Source organism: Oncorhynchus masou, unplaced genomic scaffold, assembly GCF_036934945.1.
Source record: "Oncorhynchus masou masou isolate Uvic2021 unplaced genomic scaffold, UVic_Omas_1.1 unplaced_scaffold_965, whole genome shotgun sequence".
NCBI lineage: Eukaryota > Metazoa > Chordata > Actinopteri > Salmoniformes > Salmonidae > Oncorhynchus > Oncorhynchus masou.
In genome coordinates this window covers 44,516-66,173 of record NW_027016152.1, presented here as the reverse complement: position 1 = coordinate 66,173, position 21,658 = coordinate 44,516, and the positions used below count along the sequence as shown (strand labels likewise).

General features: G+C 51.4%; 1 pseudogene; it reads right to left on the bottom strand.

Moving 5' to 3' along the window:
• The window catches only part of LOC135538438 (hepatocyte growth factor-regulated tyrosine kinase substrate-like), a 46,411-nt pseudogene that overhangs the window by 13,790 nt on the left and 10,963 nt on the right, over window positions 1-21,658 (bottom strand).

Genomic DNA, 21,658 nt, shown 5'->3' with positions numbered 1-21,658 from the left:
ATAGTGTGGGCAGGGTAGTGTCTACCTGTGGGCAGGGTATAGTATAGTGTACCTGTGGGCAGTATAGTGTCTACCTGTGGGCAGGGTATAGTGTAGTGTCTACCTGTGGGCAGGGTATAGTATAGTGTCTACCTGTGGGCAGGGTATAGTATAGTGTCTACCTGTGGGCAGGGTATAGTATAGTGTCTACCTGTGGGCAGGGTATAGTGTAGTGTCTACCTGTGGGCAGGGTATAGTGTAGTGTCTACCTGTGGGCAGGTGTATAGTGTAGTGTCTACCTGTGGGCAGGGTATAGTGTAGTGTCTACCTGTGGGCATGGTATATAGTGTCTGCCTGTGGGCAGGGTATAGTGTAGTGTCTACCTGTGGGCAGGGTATAGTGTAGTGTCTACCAGTGGGCATGGTATAGTGTCTGCCTGTGGGCAGGGTATAGTGTAGTGTCTACCTGTGGGCAGGGTATAGTGTAGTGTCTACCTGTGGGCATGGTATAGTGTAGTGTCTACCTGTGGGCAGGGTATAGTGTAGTGTCTACCTGTGGGCAGGTTATAGTGTCTACCTGTGGGCAGGGTATAGTGTAGTGTCTACCTGTGGGCATGGTATAGTGTAGTGTCTACCTGTGGGCAGGGTATAGTGTAGTGTCTAACTGTGGGCAGGGTATAGTGTAGTGTCTACCTGTGGGCTACCTGTGGGCAGGGTATAGTGTCTACCTGTGGGCAGGGTATAGTGTAGTGTCTACCTGTGGGCAGGGTATAGTGTCTACCTGTGGGCAGGGTATAGTGTAGTGTCTACCTGTGGGCAGGGTATAGTGTAGTGTCTACCTGTGGGCAGGGTATAGTATAGTGTCTACCTGTGGGCATGGTATAGTGTCTACCTGTGGGCAGGGTATAGTGTAGTGTCTACCTGTGGACAGGGTATAGTGTCTACCTGTGGGCATGGTATAGTGTAGTGTCTACCTGTGGGCATGGTATAGTGTAGTGTCTACCTGTGGGCAGGGGGTAGTGTCTAGTATAGTGTCTACCTGTGGGCAGGGTATAGTGTAGTGTCTACCTGTGGGCAGGGTAGTGTAGTGTCTAACTGTGGGCAGGGTATAGTGTCTAGTGTCTACCTGTGGGCAGGTTATACCTGTGGGCATAGTGTCTACCTGTGGGCAGGTTATAGCATAGTGTCTACCTGTGGGCATGGTATAGTGTAGTGTCTACCTGTGGGCATGGTATAGTGTAGTGTCTACCTGTGGGCAGGGTATAGTATAGTGTCTACCTGTGGACAGGGTATAGTGTCTACCTGTGGACAGGGTATAGTGTCTACCTGTGGACAGGGTATAGTGTAGTGTCTACCTGTGGACAGGGTATAGTGTCTAACTGTGGGCAGGGTATAGCGTAGTGTCTACCTGTGGGCAGGTTATAGCATAGTGTCTACCTGTGGGCAGGTTATAGCATAGTGTCTACCTGTGGGCATGGTATAGTGTAGTGTCTACCTGTGGGCATGGTATAGTGTAGTGTCTACCTGTGGGCAGGGTATAGTATAGTGTCTACCTGTGGGCATGGTATAGTGTAGTGTCTACCTGTGGGCAGGGTATAGTGTAGTGTCTACCTGTGGGCAGGGTATAGTATAGTGTCTACCTGTGGGTAGGGTATAGTATAGTGTCTACCAGTGGGCAGGGTATAGTGTAGTGTCTACCTGTGCGTAGGGTATAGTATAGTGTCTACCTGTGGGCAGGGTATAGTATAGTGTCTACCTGTGGGCAGGGTATAGTGTAGTGTCTACCTGTGGGCAGGGTATAGTGTAGTGTCTACCTGTGGGCAGGGTATAGTGTAGTGTCTACCTGTGGGCAGGGTATAGTGTAGTGTCTACCTGTGGGCAGGGTATAGTGTAGTGTCTACCTGTGGGCAGGGTATAGTGTAGTGTCTACCTGTGGGCAGGGTATAGTGTAGTGTCTACCTGTGGGCAGGGTATAGTGTAGTGTCTACCTGTGGACAGGGTATAGTGTAGTGTCTACCTGTGGGCAGGGTATAGTGTAGTGTCTACCTGTGGACAGGGTATAGTATAGTGTCTACCTGTGGGCAGGGTATAGTGTAGTGTTTACCTGTGGACAGGGTATAGTATAGTGTCTACCTGTGGGCATGGTATAGTGTCTACCTGTGGGCATGGTATAGTATAGTGTCTACCTGTGGGCAGGGTATAGTATAGTGTCTACCTGTGGGCATGGTATAGTGTCTACCTGTGGGCAGGGTATAGTGTCTACCTGTGGGCATGGTATAGTATAGTGTCTACCTGTGGGCAGGGTATAGTGTAGTGTCTACCTGTGGGCATGGTATAGTGTAGTGTCTACCTGTGGGCATGGTATAGTGTAGTGTCTACCTGTGGGCATGGTATAGTGTAGTGTCTACCTGTGGACAGGGTATAGTATAGTGTCTACCTGTGGGCATGGTATAGTGTCTACCTGTGGGCAGGGTATAGTATAGTGTCTACCTGTGGGCAGGGTATAGTGTAGTGTCTACCTGTGGGCATGGTATAGTGTAGTGTCTACCTTGGGCATGGTATAGTGTAGTGTCTACCTGTGGGCATGGTATAGTGTAGTGTCTACCTGTGGGCATGGTATAGTGTAGTGTCTACCTGTGGGCATGGTATAGTGTAGTGTCTAACTGTGGGCAGGGTATAGTGTAGTGTCTACCTGTGGGCAGGTTATAGCGTAGTGTAGCAGTGTCTACCTGTGGGCAGGTTATAGCATAGTGTCTACCTGTGGGCATGGTATAGTGTAGTGTCTACCTGTGGGCATGGTATAGTGTAGTGTCTACCTGTGGGCATGGTATAGTGTAGTGTCTACCTGTGGACAGGGTATAGTGTAGTGTCTACCTGTGGACAGGGTATAGTGTCTAACTGTGGGCAGGGTATAGTGTAGTGTCTACCTGTGGGCAGGTTATAGCATAGTGTCTACCTGTGGGCAGGTTATAGCATAGTGTCTACCTGTGGGCATGGTATAGTGTAGTGTCTACCTGTGGGCATGGTATAGTGTAGTGTCTACCTGTGGACAGGGTATAGTGTCTAACTGTGGGCAGGGTATAGTGTAGTGTCTACCTGTGGGCAGGTTAAAGCACAGTGTCTACCTGTGGGCATGGTATAGTGTAGTGTCTACCTGTGGGCATGGTATAGTGTAGTGTCTACCTGTGGGCATGGTATAGTGTAGTGTCTACCTGTGGGCAGGGTATAGTGTAGTGTCTACCTGTGGGTAGGGTATAGTGTAGTGTCTACCTGTGGGCAGGGTATAGTGTAGTGTCTACCTGTGGGTAGGGTATAGTATAGTGTCTACCTGTGGGCAGGGTATAGTGTAGTGTCTACCTGTGGGCAGGGTATAGTATAGTGTCTACCTGTGGGCAGGGTATAGTATAGTGTCTACCTGTGGGCAGGGTATAGTGTAGTGTCTACCTGTGGGCAGGGTATAGTATAGTGTCTACCTGTGGGTAGGGTATAGTATAGTGTCTACCTGTGGGCAGGGTATAGTGTAGTGTCTACCTGTGGGCAGGGTATAGTATAGTGTCTACCTGTGGGCAGGGTATAGTATAGTGTCTACCTGTGGGCATGGTATAGTGTCTACCTGTGGGCAGGGTATAGTATAGTGTCTACCTGTGGGCATGGTATAGTGCAGTGTCTACCTGTGGGTAGGGTATAGTGTAGTGTCTACCTGTGGGTAGGGTATAGTGTAGTGTCTACCTGTGCGTAGGGCATGGGGAAGGCAGGCATCTGGGCTCTCATCTGGATGGTGTGTTTCTGTTGCTCCAGCCTCATCTGTCTCTCCTTCTCCTGCTCCTGGAGCCGCTGGATGGCCAGCTGACGCTGCATCTCTAGGTACTCCTGAAACAGTCACCACATCAGACACCACATCAGACACCACATACCACCTAACAGGCTGACGCTGCATCTCTAGGTCCTCCTGAATCAGACACCACATCAGACACCATATACCACCTAACAGGCTGACGCTGCATCTCTAGGTCCTCCTGAAACAGACACCACATCAGACACCACATCAGACACCATATACCACCTAACAGGCTGACGCTGCATCTCTAGGTCCTCCTGAAACAGACACCACATCAGACACCACATCAGACACCATATACCACCTAACAGGCTGACGCTGCATCTCTAGGTCCTCCTGAAACAGTCACGACGTTCAGACACCACATCAGACACCACATACCACCTAACAGGCTGACGCTGCATCTCTAGGTACTCCTGAAACAGACACCACATCAGACACCACATCAGACAGCACATACCACCTAACAGGCTGACGCTGCATCTCTAGGTCCTCCTGAAACAGTCACCACATCAGACACCACATCAGACACCACATACCACCTAACAGGCTGACGCTGCATCTCTAGGTACTCCTGAAACAGTCACCCCATCAGACACCATATACCTCATGTGACTAACCCCCTACCGCAGAACAACCCATACCTCATCATGTGAATAACAGGGAAATCACGTTTTTCACTACACTTGGCCTTTAAACACTACAGCTGATCTGTTCTACACAATATATCTGAACAGACTCCCAGCCCTGTTGTTCCCCAGTCTGTCACCTGTTATTATAACATAGCACCCCTCCTAAACAGACTCAGCCCTGTTGTTATCTATAACATAGCACCTCTCCTAAACAGACTCAGCCCTGTTGTTATCTATAACATAGCACCCCTCCTAAACAGACTCAGCCCTGTTGTTATCTATAACATAGCACCTCTCCTAAACAGACTCCAAGCCCTGTTGTTATCTATAACATAGCACCTCTCCTAAACAGACTCAGCCCTGTTGTTATCTATAACATAGCACCTCTCCTAAACAGACTCAGCCCTGTTGTTATCTATAACATAGCACCCCTCCTAAACAGACTCCCAGCCCTGTTATTATCTATAACATAGCACCTCTCCTAAACAGACTCTCAGCCCTGTTGTTATCTATAACATAGCACCTCTCCTAAACAGACTCAGCCCTGTTGTTATCTATAACATAGCACCCCTCCTAAACAGACTCCCAGCCCTGTTGTTATCTATAACATAGCACCCCTCCTAAACAGACTCAGCCCTGTTATTATCTATAACATAGCACCCCTCCTAAACAGACTCAGCCCTGTTATTATCTATAACATAGCACCTCTCCTAAACAGACTCCCAGCCCTGTTGTTCCCCAGTTCTGTCACCTGTTTCTTCTGTCTCATGATCTCTAGTTTCTGGGCCAGCTGGATTTGTCTCTGTCTCTCCGCCTCCTCGGCAGCACGACGCAGCTTCTCTCTGTGCTCGTCTCGTAGAGCGTTCAGGGCGGCTCTCGCATCACGCACCTGGGCCAGCTTGTCCTGCAGACCCTCGTAGTACACTGACAGACAGACATGGAGATGTTTAGTTAGTGGTTAAACGTTACAGGACCAAGACAATAAACATGGTAAACTAACAAGCAGACAGACATGGAGATGTTTAGTTAGTGGTTAAACTGTCTAGGACCAAGACAATAAACATGGTAAACCAACAAGCAGACAGACATGGAGATGTTTAGTTAGTGGTTAAACTGTACAGGACCAAGACAATAAACATGGTAAACTAACAAGCAGACAGACATGGAGATGTTTAGTTAGTGGTTAAATGGTACAGGACCAAGACAATAAACATGGTAAACTAACAAGCAGACAGACATGGAGATGTTTAGTTAGTGGTTAAATGGTACAGGACCAAGACAACAAACATGGTAAACTAACAAGCAGACAGACATGGAGATGTTTAGTTAGTGGTTAAATGGTACAGGACCAAGACAACAAACATGGTAAACCAACAAGCAGACAGACATGCTCACGGTTTGAGCAAGAGTGAGGCCGGGATTGAATCCAATCACAGCTGTGGACAACATGCCATTTCTAGGAAATTCCTGATTGAGACATGTTGTTGACAGTGAATGTGGTCTCCACAAACATGTGAACCTAGTTTTTAAAACAGACATTGCACACAAAGCGCCATCAGATTGAATCCCGGCTTACATAAACAATCACTGAACCAAAGTCACACACACACAGAACCACCCCCACACACACTCAGAACCACCCCCACACACACACACACTCAGAACCCCCCCCACACACACACACGCACTCAGAACCCCCCCCCCCCCCCACACACACACACACTCAGAACCACCACCCCCCCACACACACACACACACTCAGAACCACCCCCCACACACACACACACACACACTCAGAACCACCCCCCCACACACACACACACACACACTCAGAACCACCCCCCCCCACACACACACACACACACTCAGAACCACCCCCCACACACACACACACTCAGAACCACCCCCCCCCCCAAACACACACTCAGAACCACCCCCCCCCCACACACACACACTCAGAACCACCCCCCACACACACACACACACAGAACCACCCCCCACACACACTCAGAACCAAATCTCCCCCTAACTCACGTCTCTTCTCGTCCAGCTGATTGAGGATGTCCAGTAGCTGGGGGTGCATGGTGTTGATGGACTGGAAGAGGGAGAGCACGGCGCTGTCGTTGGTGATGCTGCGACCACGCATGTGGTTACTCTTCATACGGTTCAGGAAGGTGGTGACCGCGTTCTGCAGAGCCTTCAGGAACGCATCGTGGTTCTCCTCCGACTCACCGTTCTGATACTGCTGCTGGGGGTGGGGAAGAAGAGGGAGGAAGGGAGAAAGGGAGGACGGGGACGGGAGAAAGGGAGGACGAGGAGAAAGGGAGGACGAGGAGAAAGGGAGGGACGAGGAGAAAGGGAGGACGAGGAGAAAGGGAGGACGAGGAGAAAGGGAGGAAGAAGAGAGGAGAAAGGGAGGAAGAGGAGAGGAGAAAGGAAAGACGGGGGAGAGAAAGGAGAGGAGGGAAGGTCAATCAGGAAGAACAAACAGCTAATGACAAAGAGCATGTTGTCATTTCTAACCTAAATCTACTTCAATCTCTGCTGCTATGCATGAATTTTCACCTGAACAAATAAGAAACTCCGTTTGTCTTCCATCTCTCATAACACAGCAGTGTACAACTAACCTCCACTATGTTGACTGGAGGCGGGGCCATGACGACTTGTGCTGGGATTGGTGCGACAGTTTCCACTGGCTGGGGCTGGCTGATTGGCAGGGGCTCAGTAGCCAATGGTACGGGGGCAGGGGCAGACGGGGTGGGACTCTTACGTGCCTCTTCCTGTTTCTTCTCCCAGTACGTTCTGTTCAGGTAGCGAGCCAGCTGGAGAGAAAACCATTATAGTTCAGGAATGTCCTCTCAACCAAAACATGACTAGACATACTGACCTGGGACCAGTTTCCCAAACACATAAAGATCGTCTTTAGCAGTAAGATCATACATCCATAGGTGGGCAATGGACAACCAGTGATCTAGTAATTATCTTTATGTTTCTGGGAAACTCACCCCAGTATATAGTTAATTTACACTACAGTGAAGTCTGAGCTCAGTAGACAGCTCAGTAGACAGCTCAGTAGACAGCTCAGAGACAGCTCAGAGACAGCTCAGAGACAGCTCAGTAGACAGCTCAGTAGACAGCTCAGTAGACAGCACAGAGACAGCTCAGTAGACAGCTCAGTAGACAGCTCAGTAGACAGCTCAGAGACAGCTCAGAGACAGCTCAGTAGACAGCTCAGTAGACAGCTCAGAGACAGCTCAGAGACAGCTCAGTAGACAGCTTAGAGACAGCTCAGTAGACAGCTCAGAGACAGCTCAGAGACAGCTCAGTAGACAGCTCAGTAGACAGCTCAGTAGACAGCTCAGAGACAGCTCAGTAGACAGCTCAGTAGACAGCACAGAGACAGCTCAGTAGACAGCTCAGTAGACAGCTCAGAGACAGCTCAGTAGACAGCACAGAGACAGCTCAGAGACAGCTCAGTAGACAGCTCAGTAGACAGCTCAGAGACAGCTCAGTAGACAGCTCAGAGACAGCTCAGTAGACAGCACAGAGACAGCTCAGAGACAGCTCAGTAGACAGCTCAGAGACAGCTCAGAGACAGCTCAGTAGACAGCTCAGAGACAGCTCAGTAGACAGCTCAGTAGACAGCTCAGAGACAGCACAGTAGACAGCTCAGAGACAGCTCAGTAGACAGCACAGAGACAGCTCAGTAGACAGCACAGAGACAGCTCAGTAGACAGCTCAGTAGACAGCTCAGTAGACAGCTCAGTAGACAGCTCAGAGACAGCTCAGTAGACAGCACAGAGACAGCTCAGTAGACAGCACAGAGACAGCTCAGTAGACAGCTCAGAGACAGCACAGAGACAGCTCAGTAGACAGCTCAGAGACAGCTCAGTAGACAGCACAGAGACAGCTCAGTAGACAGCACAGAGACAGCTCAGTAGACAGCTCAGTAGACAGCTCAGTAGACAGCACAGTAGACAGCACAGAGACAGCTCAGTAGACAGCACAGAGACAGCTCAGTAGACAGCACAGAGACAGCTCAGTAGACAGCTCAGTAGACAGCTCAGTAGACAGCACAGAGACAGCTCAGTAGACAGCTCAGTAGACAGCTCAGTAGACAGCTCAGTAGACAGCTCAGTAGACAGCTCAGTAGACAGCTCAGTAGACAGCTCAGTAGACAGCACAGAGACAGCTCAGTAGACAGCTCAGTAGACAGCTCAGTAGACAGCTCAGTAGACAGCTCAGTAGACAGCTCAGTAGACAGCTCAGTAGACAGCTCAGAGACAGCTCAGTAGACAGCTCAGAGACAGCTCAGAGACAGCTCAGAGACAGCTCAGTAGACAGCTCAGTAGACAGCTCAGAGACAGCTCAGAGACAGCTCAGTAGACAGCACAGAGACAGCTCAGTAGACAGCACAGAGACAGCTCAGTAGACAGCTCAGAGACAGCTCAGAGACAGCTCAGAGACAGCTCAGTAGACAGCTCAGTAGACAGCTCAGAGACAGCTCAGTAGACAGCACAGTAGACAGCTCAGAGACAGCTCAGAGACAGCTCAGAGACAGCTCAGAGACAGCTCAGAGACAGCTCAGAGACAGCTCAGAGACAGCTCAGTAGACAGCTCAGAGACAGCTCAGAGACAGCTCAGTAGACAGCACAGAGACAGCTCAGTAGACAGCTCAGTAGACAGCTCAGAGACAGCTCAGTAGACAGCTCAGAGACAGCTCAGTAGACAGCTCAGAGACAGCTCAGTAGACAGCACAGAGACAGCTCAGAGACAGCTCAGTAGACAGCACAGAGACAGCTCAGTAGACAGCTCAGTAGACAGCTCAGTAGACAGCTCAGAGACAGCTCAGAGACAGCTCAGTAGACAGCACAGAGACAGCTCAGTAGACAGCACAGAGACAGCTCAGTAAACAGCTCAGAGACAGCTCAGTAGACAGCTCAGAGACAGCTCAGTAGACAGCTCAGTAGACAGCAGAGTAGACAGCTCAGAGACAGCTCAGTAGACAGCACAGAGACAGCCTAGGGACAGCTCAGAGACAGCTCAGAGACAGCTCAGTAGACAGCTCAGAGACAGCTCAGTAGACAGCTCAGTAGACAGCTCAGAGACAGCTCAGTAGACAGCACAGAGACAGCCTAGGGACAGCTCAGAGACAGCTCAGAGACAGCTCAGTAGACAGCACAGAGACAGCTCAGTAGACAGCTCAGAGACAGCTCAGTAGACAGCTCAGAGACAGCTCAGTAGACAGCTCAGAGACAGCTCAGTAGACAGCACAATAGACAGCTCAGTAGACAGCACAGAGACAGCTCAGAGACAGCTCAGAGACAGCTCAGTAGACAGCTCAGTAGACAGCTCAGTAGACAGCTCAGTAGACAGCTCAGAGACAGCTCAGAGACAGCTCAGAGACAGCTCAGAGACAGCTCAGTAGACAGCTCAGAGACAGCTCAGTAGACAGCTCAGTAGACAGCTCAGAGACAGCTCAGAGACAGCTCAGAGACAGCTCAGAGACAGCTCAGTAGACAGCTCAGTAGACAGCTCAGAGACAGCTCAGTAGACAGCTCAGTAGACAGCTCAGAGACAGCTCAGTAGACAGCTCAGAGACAGCACAGTAGACAGCTCAGAGACAGCTCAGTAGACAGCTCAGAGACAGCTCAGAGACAGCACAGAGACAGCTCAGTAGACAGCTCAGTAGACAGCTCAGAGACAGCACAGTAGACAGCTCAGAGACAGCTCAGTAGACAGCACAGAGACAGCTCAGTAGACAGCACAGAGACAGCTCAGTAGACAGCACAGAGACAGCTCAGTAGACAGCACAGAGACAGCTCAGTAGACAGCTCAGAGACAGCTCAGTAGACAGCACAGAGACAGCTCAGTAGACAGCACAGAGACAGCTCAGTAGACAGCTCAGAGACAGCTCAGTAGACAGCACAGAGACAGCTCAGTAGACAGCTCAGTAGACAGCTCAGTAGACAGCTCAGGAGTGTCAGAGGTGACATGTGTCTTACCTCAGGGTCGACATCTTCAGCTGAGGGAGCAGAGGAGTTCTGTGGAGAACACACACATTATACATCACAACAGAGCCCATACATGGTTTAGTCCCTGCATAGTAATTACAGGTGTATAGACCCCCTGCATAGTAATTACAGGTGCATGGGCCCCCTGCATAGTAATTACAGGTGTATAGGCCCCCTGCATAGTAATTACAGGTGTATAGACCCCCTGCATAGTAATTACAGGTGTATGGGCCCCCTGCATAGTAATTACAGGTGTATAGACCCCCTGCATAGTAATTACAGGTGCATGGGCCCCCCTGCATAGTAATTACAGGTGCATGGGCCCCCTGCATATTAATTACAGGTGCATAGGCCCCCTGCATAGTAATTACAGGTGCATAGACCCCCTGCATAGTAATTACAGGTGCATGGGCCCCCTGCATAGTAATTACAGGTGTATAGACCCCTTCATAGTAATTACAGGTGCATGGGCCCCCTGCATAGTAATTACAGGTGCATGGGCCCCCTGCATAGTAATTACAGGTGTATAGACCCCCTTCATAGTAATTACAGGTGCATGGGCCCCCTGCATATTAATTACAGGTGTATAGGCCCCCTGCATAGTAATTACAGGTGCATGGGCCCCCTGCATAGTAATTACAGGTGTATAGACCCCCTTCATAGTAATTACAGGTGTATAGACCCCCTGCATAGTAATTACAGGTGTATAGACCCCCTGCATAGTAATTACAGGTGTATAGACCCCCTTCATAGTAATTACAGGTGTATAGACCCCCTTCATAGTAATTACAGGTGTATAGACCCCCTGCATAGTAATTACAGGTGTATAGACCCCCTGCATAGTAATTACAGGTGTATAGGCCCCCTGCATAGTAATTACAGGTGTATAGACCCCCTGCATAGTAATTACAGGTGTATGGACCCCCTGCATAGTAATTACAGGTGTATAGACCCCCTGCATAGTAATTACAGGTGCATAGACCCCCTGCATAGTAATTACAGGTGCATGGGCACCCTGCATAGTAATTACAGGTGTATAGACCCCCTGCATAGTAATTACAGGTGCATAGACCCCCTGCATAGTAATTACAGGTGTATAGACCCCCTGCATAGTAATTACAGGTGCATAGACCCCCTGCATAGTAATTACAGGTGCATAGACCCCCTGCATAGTAATTACAGGTGTATAGACCCCCTGCATAGTAATTACAGGTGCATAGACCCCCTGCATAGTAATTACAGGTGCATAGACCCCCTGCATAGTAATTACAGGTGCATAGACCCCCTGCATAGTAATTACAGGTGTATAGACCCCCTGCATAGTAATTACAGGTGTATAGACCCCCTGCATAGTAATTACAGGTGTATAGACCCCCTGCATAGTAATTACAGGTGTATAGACCCCCTGCATAGTAATTACAGGTGTATAGTGGTACTTGAATATACACGTTAGCATAACGACACATACAGACAGAGTACATGTCTCATTCACCTTTTGACCAACTAGGTGGTTATTGTAAAAGATGACTTAGGGGTCGGAAGAAATATTTAGATAAAAAAATATGTGCAGCAGTTCAGTATAATATGGAGCCGTCATAATGTACCAGTTACTAAGTACTGCTCCACAAGAGGCCGAGTGGGGCGGCACGACTTAGTGAAGAAAACAGAGTACATCTATAGAGAGAGAGGGGATGGTGTGAACACAGACTACATCTATAGAGAGAGAGAGGGGATAGTGTGGACACAGAGTACATCTATAGAGAGAGGATGGTGAACACAGAGTACATCTATAGAGAGAGAGGATAGTGTGAACAGAGTACATCTATAGAGAGAGGATGGTGTGACACAGAGTACATCTATAGAGAGAGAGGATGGTGTGAACACAGACTACATCTATAGAGAGAGAGGATGGTGTGAACACAGAGTACATCTATAGAGAGAGAGAGGATAGTGTGGACACAGAGAACATCTATAGAGAGAGGATGGTGTGAACACAGAGAACATCTATAGAGAGAGAGGATGGTGTGAACACAGAGTACATCTATAGAGAGAGAGGATGGTGTGAACACAGTGTACATCTATAGAGAGAGAGAGAGGATGGTGTGAACAGAGTACATCTATAGAGAGAGAGGATGGTGTGAACACAGTGTACATCTATAGAGAGAGAGGATGGTGTGAACAGAGTACATCTATAGAGAGAGAGGATGGTGTGAACACAGTGTACATCTATAGAGAGAGAGGATGGTGTGAACACAGAGTACATCTATAGAGAGAGAGGATGGTGTGAACACAGAGTACATCTATAGAGAGAGAGGATGGTGTGAACACAGAGTACATCTATAGAGAGAGAGAGGATGGTGTGAACACAGAGTACATCTATAGAGAGAGAGAGAGAGAGAGAGAGAGAGAGGATGGTGTGACACAGAGTACATCTATAGAGAGAGAGAGAGAGGATGGTGTGACACAGAGTACATCTATAGAGAGAGAGAGAGAGGATGGTGTGAACACAGAGTACATCTATAGAGAGAGAGAGGATGGTGTGAACACAGAGTACATCTATAGAGAGAGAGAGAGAGGATGGTGTGACACAGAGTACATCTATAGAGAGAGAGAGAGGATGGTGTGAACACAGAGAACATCTATAGAGAGAGAGAGAGGATGGTGTGAACACAGTGTACATCTATAGAGAGAGAGGATGGAGGGAGTGGATGAGAGGAAGTCTTACCACAGGAGAGGAGTAGAGTGAGTTGACGGGCGGGGCTGAGGAGGTGACTGGGGCAGGGTCAGCTTTGGGGTAGACCCCGTACGAGTTCTTCTGTCTCTGTAGACACACAACATGTATCAGTGTCTTTCCATTCCCACTGTGGAGCTACAGTCCCATGATTTATATACAGCACTACCCACCATCCTCTCCTTCTCCTCAGCCTCGCTCTGTGATAGGGCGATGGCCAGCTGAAGCTCCTCCTCCTCCTGCAGGGCCGCCTCGTCCCGTTTGGGGGGCACCTGGTGAGACAGGGAAGAGAGATGAAACCCACAGGGGAGGGAGGCCCGGAGGGGAGAGGGCCAGGGAGGAGAGAGGACAAGGGAGGACCAGGAAAGCCCACACGGGAAAGGGCCAGGGAGGAGAAAGGACCAGGGAGGGGAAGGTTAGAGGAGAAACACCAGGGAGGGGAAGGTTAGAGGAGAAACACCAGGGAGGGGAAGGTTAGAGGAGAAACACCAGGGAGGGGAAGGTTAGAGGAGAAACACCAGGGAGGGGAAGGTTAGAGGAGAAACACCAGGGAGGGGAAGGTTAGAGGAGAAACACCAGGGAGGGGAAGTTTAGAGGAGAAACACCAGGGAGGGGAAGGTTAGAGGAGAAACACCAGGGAGGGGAAGGTTCGAGGAGAAACACCAGGGAGGGGAAGGTTAGAGGAGAAACACCAGGGAGGGGAAGGTTAGAGGAGAAACACCAGGGGGGAAGGTTAGAGGAGAAACACCAGGGAGGGGAAGGTTAGAGGAGAAACACCAGGGAGGGAAGTTTAGAGGAGAAACACCAGGGAGGGGAAGGTTAGAGGAGAAACACCAGGGAGGGGAAGGTTAGAGGAGAAACACCAGGGAGGGTAAGGTTAGAGGAGAAACACCAGGGAGGGGAAGGTTAGAGGAGAAACACCAGGGAGGGGAAGGTTAGAGGAGAAACACCAGGGAGGGGAAGTTTAGAGGAGAAACACCAGGGAGGGGAAGGTTAGAGGAGAAACACCAGGGAGGGGAAGGTTAGAGGAGAAACACCAGGGAGGAGAAGGTTAGAGGAGAAACACCAGGGAGGGGAAGGTTAGAGGAGAAACACCAGGGAGGGGAAGGTTAGAGGAGAAACACCAGGGAGGGGAAGGTTAGAGGAGAAACACCAGGGAAGCAGGGTGTGCATTGGGTAATGAGCCAATGGCTGCGTTCCAGGTGGTCTTCAATGCAGTTGAGCTTCACTTCTCAGAATATTGATTTTTTTATCATATCGTTGCGGTTCCAGGATTGATGGTTAACTTTGAAACAGTCCGACAGACGTTGTGAGATCTGATCATCAGAGGGAGCACTGCTGCCGCCTCGCTCTCCAACCAACGGGGCATGAATCGAGGAGCAGCCTCACTGCAACCACAGACAACCTGGAACCCCACCGCGGTCAAGGAGGCAGGGAGAGACAAACGGGAGACAGCAGGTGGGCCTGGTAAGAATCTAATAACAAAGACGTGTTTTCTGTGTGTTCGAACGGGGAGGGAGAGTTAGGAGAAGGACAAACAGGAGACAGCAGGTGGGCCTGATAAGAATCTAATAACAAAGACTTATTTTCTGTGTTCGAACGGGGATTGGTGATCATTGGGAATCATTTTACCACGTCAAACTACAACCCCCCTCATCGAACTACAACTCCCACGTTGTAGTTTATGGCATGTTAAACTGATCCCCATACATCGTCTCTATTGGGGGAGGATGAGACTGTCTGGGTCTGCACTTGAAATGAAACCCTACTCCCCATGTAGTGCACTACCATAGAGCTCTGGTGGTCACAGCCCAAAGTAGTGCACTACCATAGAGCTCTGGTGGTCACAGCCCAAAGTAGTGCACTACCATAGAGCTCTGGTGGTCACAGCCCAAAGTAGTGCACTACCATAGAGCACTGGTGGTCACAGCCCAAAGTAGTGCACTACCATAGAGCTCTGGTGGTCACAGCCCAAAGTAGTGCACTACCATAGAGCTCTGGTGGTCACAGCCCAAAGTAGTGCACTACCATAGAGCTCTGGTGGTCACAGCCCAAAGTAGTGCACTACCATAGAGCTCTGGTGGTCACAGCCCAAAGTAGTGCACTACCATAGAGCTCTGGTGGTCACAGCCCAAAGTAGTGCACTATGTAGGGAATAGGGGTGCCATTTGGGACGTAAACACCTTGACCCTGGCTATCACCACCAGGGGGTCGTCTCTCAGGCCATACATTCACTTACTGTTTCCTGGACCACTACCTGAGACTGCTGGGACAGGGGGCTGGTCAGGTACTCTGGGGGCAGCTCTGCCGGGCCTGGGGCCACGGACGTGGTTGTCCCGACTGGTTTACCCCTTCAGCTTTCCTAGGCGGGGGAGAGAGGGAAGGGTGGCTGGTGAGGAGAGGGGTCAGAAGGGAGGTCAGGGGTCAGACACACAACTTGGTGAGTCAGAGGTTGTTGGACATGGACAATAAACTGGATGGATGGAAACCGACTGGGAACTGAGCAGCAGAAAGGTATTTACAGTAGAAGATCACTCGTATCCATACAGATCACTCGTATCCATACAGATCACTCGTATCCATACAGATCACTAGTATCCATACAGATCACAGGTATCCATACAGATCACTGGTATCCATACAGATCACTGGTATCCATACAGATCACTGGTATCCATACAGATCACAGGTATCCATACAGATCACTGGTATCCATACAGATCACTCGTATCCATACAGATCACAGGTATCCATACAGATCACAGGTATCCATACAGATCACTCGTATCCATACAGATCACTGGTATCCATACAGATCACTGGTATCCATACAGATCACTCGTATCCATACAGATCACTCGTATCCATACAGATCACTCGTATCCATACAGATCACTCGTACCCATACAGATCACTAGTATCCATACAGATCACAAGTATCCATACAGATCACTAGTATCCATACAGATCACTAGTATCCATACAGATCACAAGTATCCATACAGATCACTAGTATCCATACAGATCACTAGTATCCATACAGATCACAAGTATCCATACAGATCACAAGTATCCATACAGATCACAAGTATCCATACAGATCACAAGTATCCATACAGATCACTGGTATCCATACAGATCACTAGTATCCATACAGATCACAAGTCGGCGGGACATTTTAAATACACAGGCTGATGAAATGGAATTGAGGGTGGTTTTGACTAACTCTCTCGCTCTCTAGCCAGGTAACTCACTCTCTCCAGTCCGTCCTCCCTCCCTCCCGCCAGTGCGTCCTCCCTCCCTCCCTCCCGCCAGTCCGTCCTCCCTCCCTCCCTCCCTCCCCGCCAGTCCGTCCTCCCCCAGTCCGTCCTCCCCCTCCCGCCAGTCCGGTAACTAACTAACTCACTCTCGCTAACACTCTCGGTAACTCTCCCCCTCTCTCTCGGTAACTCTCCCCCCACTCCCGGTAACTCTCACCCTCACTCCCGGTAACTCTCCCCCTCACTCCCGGTAACTCTCCCCCTCACTCCCGGTAACTCTCCCCTCTCTCTCGGTAACTCACTCCCGTAACTCTCCCCCTCACTCCCGGTAACTCTCCCCCTCACTCCCGGTAACTCTCCCCTCACTCCCGGTAACTCTCCCCCTCACTCCCGGTAACTCTCCCCCTCACTCCCGGTAACTCTCCCCCTCACTCCCGGTAACTCTCCCCCTCTCTCTCGGTAACTCTCCCCCTCACTCCCGGTAACTCTCCCCCTCACTCCCGGTAACTCTCCCCCTCTCTCTCGGTAACTCTCCCCCCTCACTCTCGGTAACTCTCCCCCTCACTCTCGGTAACTCTCCCCTCACTCGGTAACTCTCCCCCTCACTCTCGGTAACTCTCCCCCTCACTCCTCGGTAACTCTCCCCCTCACTCGGTAACTCTCCCCCTCACTCTCGGTAACTCTCCCCCTCACTCTCGGTAACTCTCCCCCTCACTCTCGGTAACTCTCCCCCTCACTCTCGGTAACTCTCCCCTCACTCTCGGTAACTCTCCCCCTCACTCTCGGTAACTCTCCCCCTCACTCTCGGTAACTCTCCCCCTCACTCTCGGTAACTCCCCCCTCACTCTCGGTAACTCACTCCCGGTAACTCTCCCCCTCTCTCTCGGTAACTCTCCCCCTCTCTCTCGGTAACTCTCCCCCTCTCTCTCGGTAACTCTCCCCCTCACTCCCGGTAACTCTCCCCCTCACTCTCGGTAACTCTCCCCCTCACTCTCGGTAACTCTCCCCCTCACTCTCGGTAACTCACTCCCGGTAACTCTCCCCCTCTCTCTCGGTAACTCTCCCCCTCTCTCTCGGTAACTCTCCCCCTCACTCCCGGTAACTCTCCCCCTCTCTCCCGGTAACTCTCCCCCTCACTCCCGGTAACTCTCCCCCTCACTCCCGGTAACTCTCCCCCTCACTCCCGGTAACTCTCCCCCTCACTCCCGGTAACTCTCCCCCTCTCTCTCGGTAACTCTCCCCCTCACTCCCGGTAACTCTCCCCCTCACTCCCGGTAACTCTCCCCCTCACTCCCGGTAACTCTCCCCCTCACTCCCGGTAACTCTCCCCTCACTCCCGGTAACTCTCCCCCTCACTCCCGGTAACTCTCCCCCTCACTCCCGGTAACTCTCCCCCTCACTCCCGGTAACTCTCCCCCTCACTCCCGGTAACTCTCCCCCTCACTCCCGGTAACTCTCCCCCTCACTCCCGGTAACTCTCCCCTCACTCCCGGTAACTCTCCCCCTCACTCCCGGTAACTCTCCCCCTCTCTCCGGTAACTCTCCCCCTCACTCTCGGTAACTCTCCCCCTCACTCTCGGTAACTCTCCCCCTCACTCTCGGTAACTCTCCCCCTCACTCTCGGTAACTCTCCCCCTCACTCTCGGTAACTCTCCCCCTCACTCTCGGTAACTCTCCCCCTCACTCTCGGTAACTCTCCCCTCACTCTCGGTAACTCTCCCCCTCCTCTCGGTAACTCTCCCCCTCACTCTCGGTAACTCTCCCCCTCACTCTCGGTAACTCTCCCCCTCACTCTCGGTAACTCTCCCCTCACTCTCGGTAACTCTCCCCCTCTCTCGGTAACTCTCCCCTCACTCTCGGTAACTCTCCCCCTCACTCTCGGTAACTCTCCCCCTCACTCTCGGTAACTCTCCCCCTCACTCTCGGTAACTCTCCCCCTCACTCTCGGTAACTCTCCCCCTCACTCTCGGTAACTCTCCCCCTCACTCTCGGTAACTCTCCCCCTCACTCCCGGTAACTCTCCCCCTCACTCCCGGTAACTCTCCCCCTCACTCCCGGTAACTCTCCCCCTCCCGGGTAACTCTCCCCCTCCCGGGTAACTCTCCCCTCCCGGGTAACTCTCCCCCTCCCGGTAACTCTCCCCTCCCGGTAACTCACTTGTTGAGCAGCTCGTGGCAGGGCTCACACACACGCACTTCCTTCTCGATGCCAAACTTGGGGATGGTGGAGTACTTGGAGGAACACTTCCCACAGAAGATCTGACCACAGGCCCTGCAGTGGTGCTGCAACAGGAGGGAGAGAATGTCAGACAGACAGACAGACAGGCAGACAGACAGACAGGCAGACAGACAGGCAGACAGACAGATCTGACCACAGGCCCTGCAGTGGTGCTGCAACAGGAGGGAGAGAATGTCAGACAGACAGGCAGACAGACAGACAGACAGGCAGGCAGGCAGACAGACAGATCTGACCACAGGCCCTGCAGTGGTGCTGCAACAGGAGGGAGAGAATGTCAGACAGACAGACAGGCAGACAGACAGACAGACAGACAGACAGGCAGGCAGGCAGACAGGCAGGCAGGCAGACAGATCTGACCACAGGCCCTGCAGTGGTGCTGCAACAGGAGGGAGAGAATGTCAGACAGACAGGCAGACAGACAGGCAGGCAGACAGACAGATCTGACCACAGCCCCTGCAGTGGTGCTGCAACAGGAGGGAGAGAATGTCAGACAGACAGGCAGACAGACAGACAGGCAGACAGGCAGGCAGACAGATCTGACCACAGGCCCTGCAGTGGTGCTGCAACAGGAGGGAGAGAATGTCAGACAGACAGACAGACAGGCAGACAGACAGATCTGACCACAGCCCCTGCAGTGGTGCTGCAACAGGAGGGAGAGAATGTCAGACAGACCGAAGACAGACAGACAGACAGACAGGCAGGCAGACAGATCGGACCACAGGCTCTACAGTGGTGCTGCAACAGGAGGGAGAGAATGTCAATAGACCATAACATCTACAAAGTCATATCATTCTCTCCCTTTTACTTACATAATGTGTTACTGGAGGAGGAAGGAAAGAACACATTTCCACACAAACCACTGCTGCTGGTCTGTCCGCCAGTCCGTCCGTCATTCCCACAGCTATTCCTCCCGCCAGTCCGTCCTCCCTCCCTCCAGTCCGTCCCTCCCTCCCTCCAGTCCGTCCTCCCTCCCTCCCTCCCTCCAGTCCGTCCTCCCCTCCCTCCCTCCCTCCAGTCCGTCCTCCCCTCCCTCCCTCCCTCCAGTCCGTCCTCCCTCCCTCCCTCCAGTCCGTCCTCCCCCTCCCGCCAGTCCCTCCTGCCAGTCCCTCCCGCCAGTCCCTCCCTCCCTCCCGCCAGTCCGTCCCCCCCTCCCGCCAGTCCGTCCCCCCGCCAGTCCGTCCTCCCCCCCCCGCCAGTCCGTCCTCCCCCCCGCCAGTCCGTCCTCCCCCCCCCCGCCAGTCCGTCCTCCCCCCCGCCAGTCCGTCCTCCCCCCCGCCAGTCCGTCCTCCCCTCCCGCCAGTCCGTCCTCCCCTCTCCCGCCAGTCCGTCCTCCCCTCCCGCCAGTCCGTCCTCCCCTCCCGCCAGTCCGTCCTCCCTCCCTCCCTCCAGTCCGTCCTCCCTCCCTCCCTCCAGTCCGTCCTCCCTCCTGCCAGTCTACTATTCCGCCAGTCTGCCATGCTACCTTACCTTCCTAGTCATCACTCCAAACTGAACCCGGCATCGATGACACTCCTCCGCATCCACCCAATCTGGAGCCTGGACACACACAGAGAGAGAGAGAGAGAGAGAGAGACATTTGAGGTCCTCTAACAAGCTGAGAACATTCAGTACTAAGGAGTATCGAACCAGAACAACATCAGTGAGAGGAAGACTCTTACTCTCTCTGCAGCGAACATGGCGTCACTCTCCTTGAACTCTGGAAACACGTGACCTGGAACAACAGGAGATACAAGATGTCCAACAATACAGGATAAAGCTTTTTTTTTTTAATACAAGATCAATATTTACTGTGACACTACTCTATTCTGTTTTACTGTGTGTTAGTGACTGTGTCTGAATCCCAGATCATAGCTGACCTCCAGACCCCAAGGAAAACCTGAGGACACCTGAGAGGAAGTGATGACAGCTGCCACCATGTTTCCTCCACCGAGCCAATCTTCTCAGGTCTTCAACTCCTAGGGGGCTGATCTGGGATCTGACTTACCCTCCACCTTCTCAGGTCTTCAGGAGTGTCCAGGGGGCTAGGGGCTGATCTGGGATCTGACTTACCCTCCACCTTCTCAGGTCTTCAGGAGTGTCCAGGGGCTAGGGGCTGATCTGGGATCTGACTTACCCTCCACCTTCTCAGGTCTTCAGGAGTGTCCAGGGGGCTAGGGGCTGATCTGGGATCTGACTTACCCTCCACCTTCTCAGGTCTTCAGGAGTGTCTAGGGGGCTAGGGGCTGATCTGGGATCTGACTTACCCTCCACCTTCATGATCTGGTACGTGTCCTGAACCACCTTGTATTTGGGCTCGTTGCGGAAGGCGTGGGCCCAGGCCTGGATCAGGTAAAGGATCTTATTCCTCACGTTGGGCTCCGTCTGTTTCAAGGGGCAATACATCACCACTCACTGAGTTACAGCCATAGATACACTGTAGTACATCACCACTCACTGAGTTAGTCACAGTACAGATACACTGTAGTACATCACCACTCACTGAGTTAGTCACAGTACAGATACACTGTAGAACATCACCACTCACTGAGTTACAGTCACAGATACACTGTAGAACATCCCCACTCACTGAGTTACAGTCACAGATACACTGTAGTACATCACCACTCACTGAGTTACAGTCATAGGTACACTGTAGTACATCACCACTCACTGAGTTACAGTCACAGATACACTGTAGTACATCACCACTCACTGAGTTAGTCACAGTACAGGTACACTGTAGTACATCACCACTCACTGAGTTACAGTCATAGATACACTGTAGTACATCACCACTCACTGAGTTACAGTCACAGATACACTGTAGTACATCACCACTCACTGAGTTACAGTCATAGATACACTGTAGTACATCACCACTCACTGAGTCACAGTACAGATACACTGTAGTACATCACCACTCACTGAGTCACAGATACACTGTAGTACATCACCACTCACTGAGTCACAGTACAGATACACTGTAGT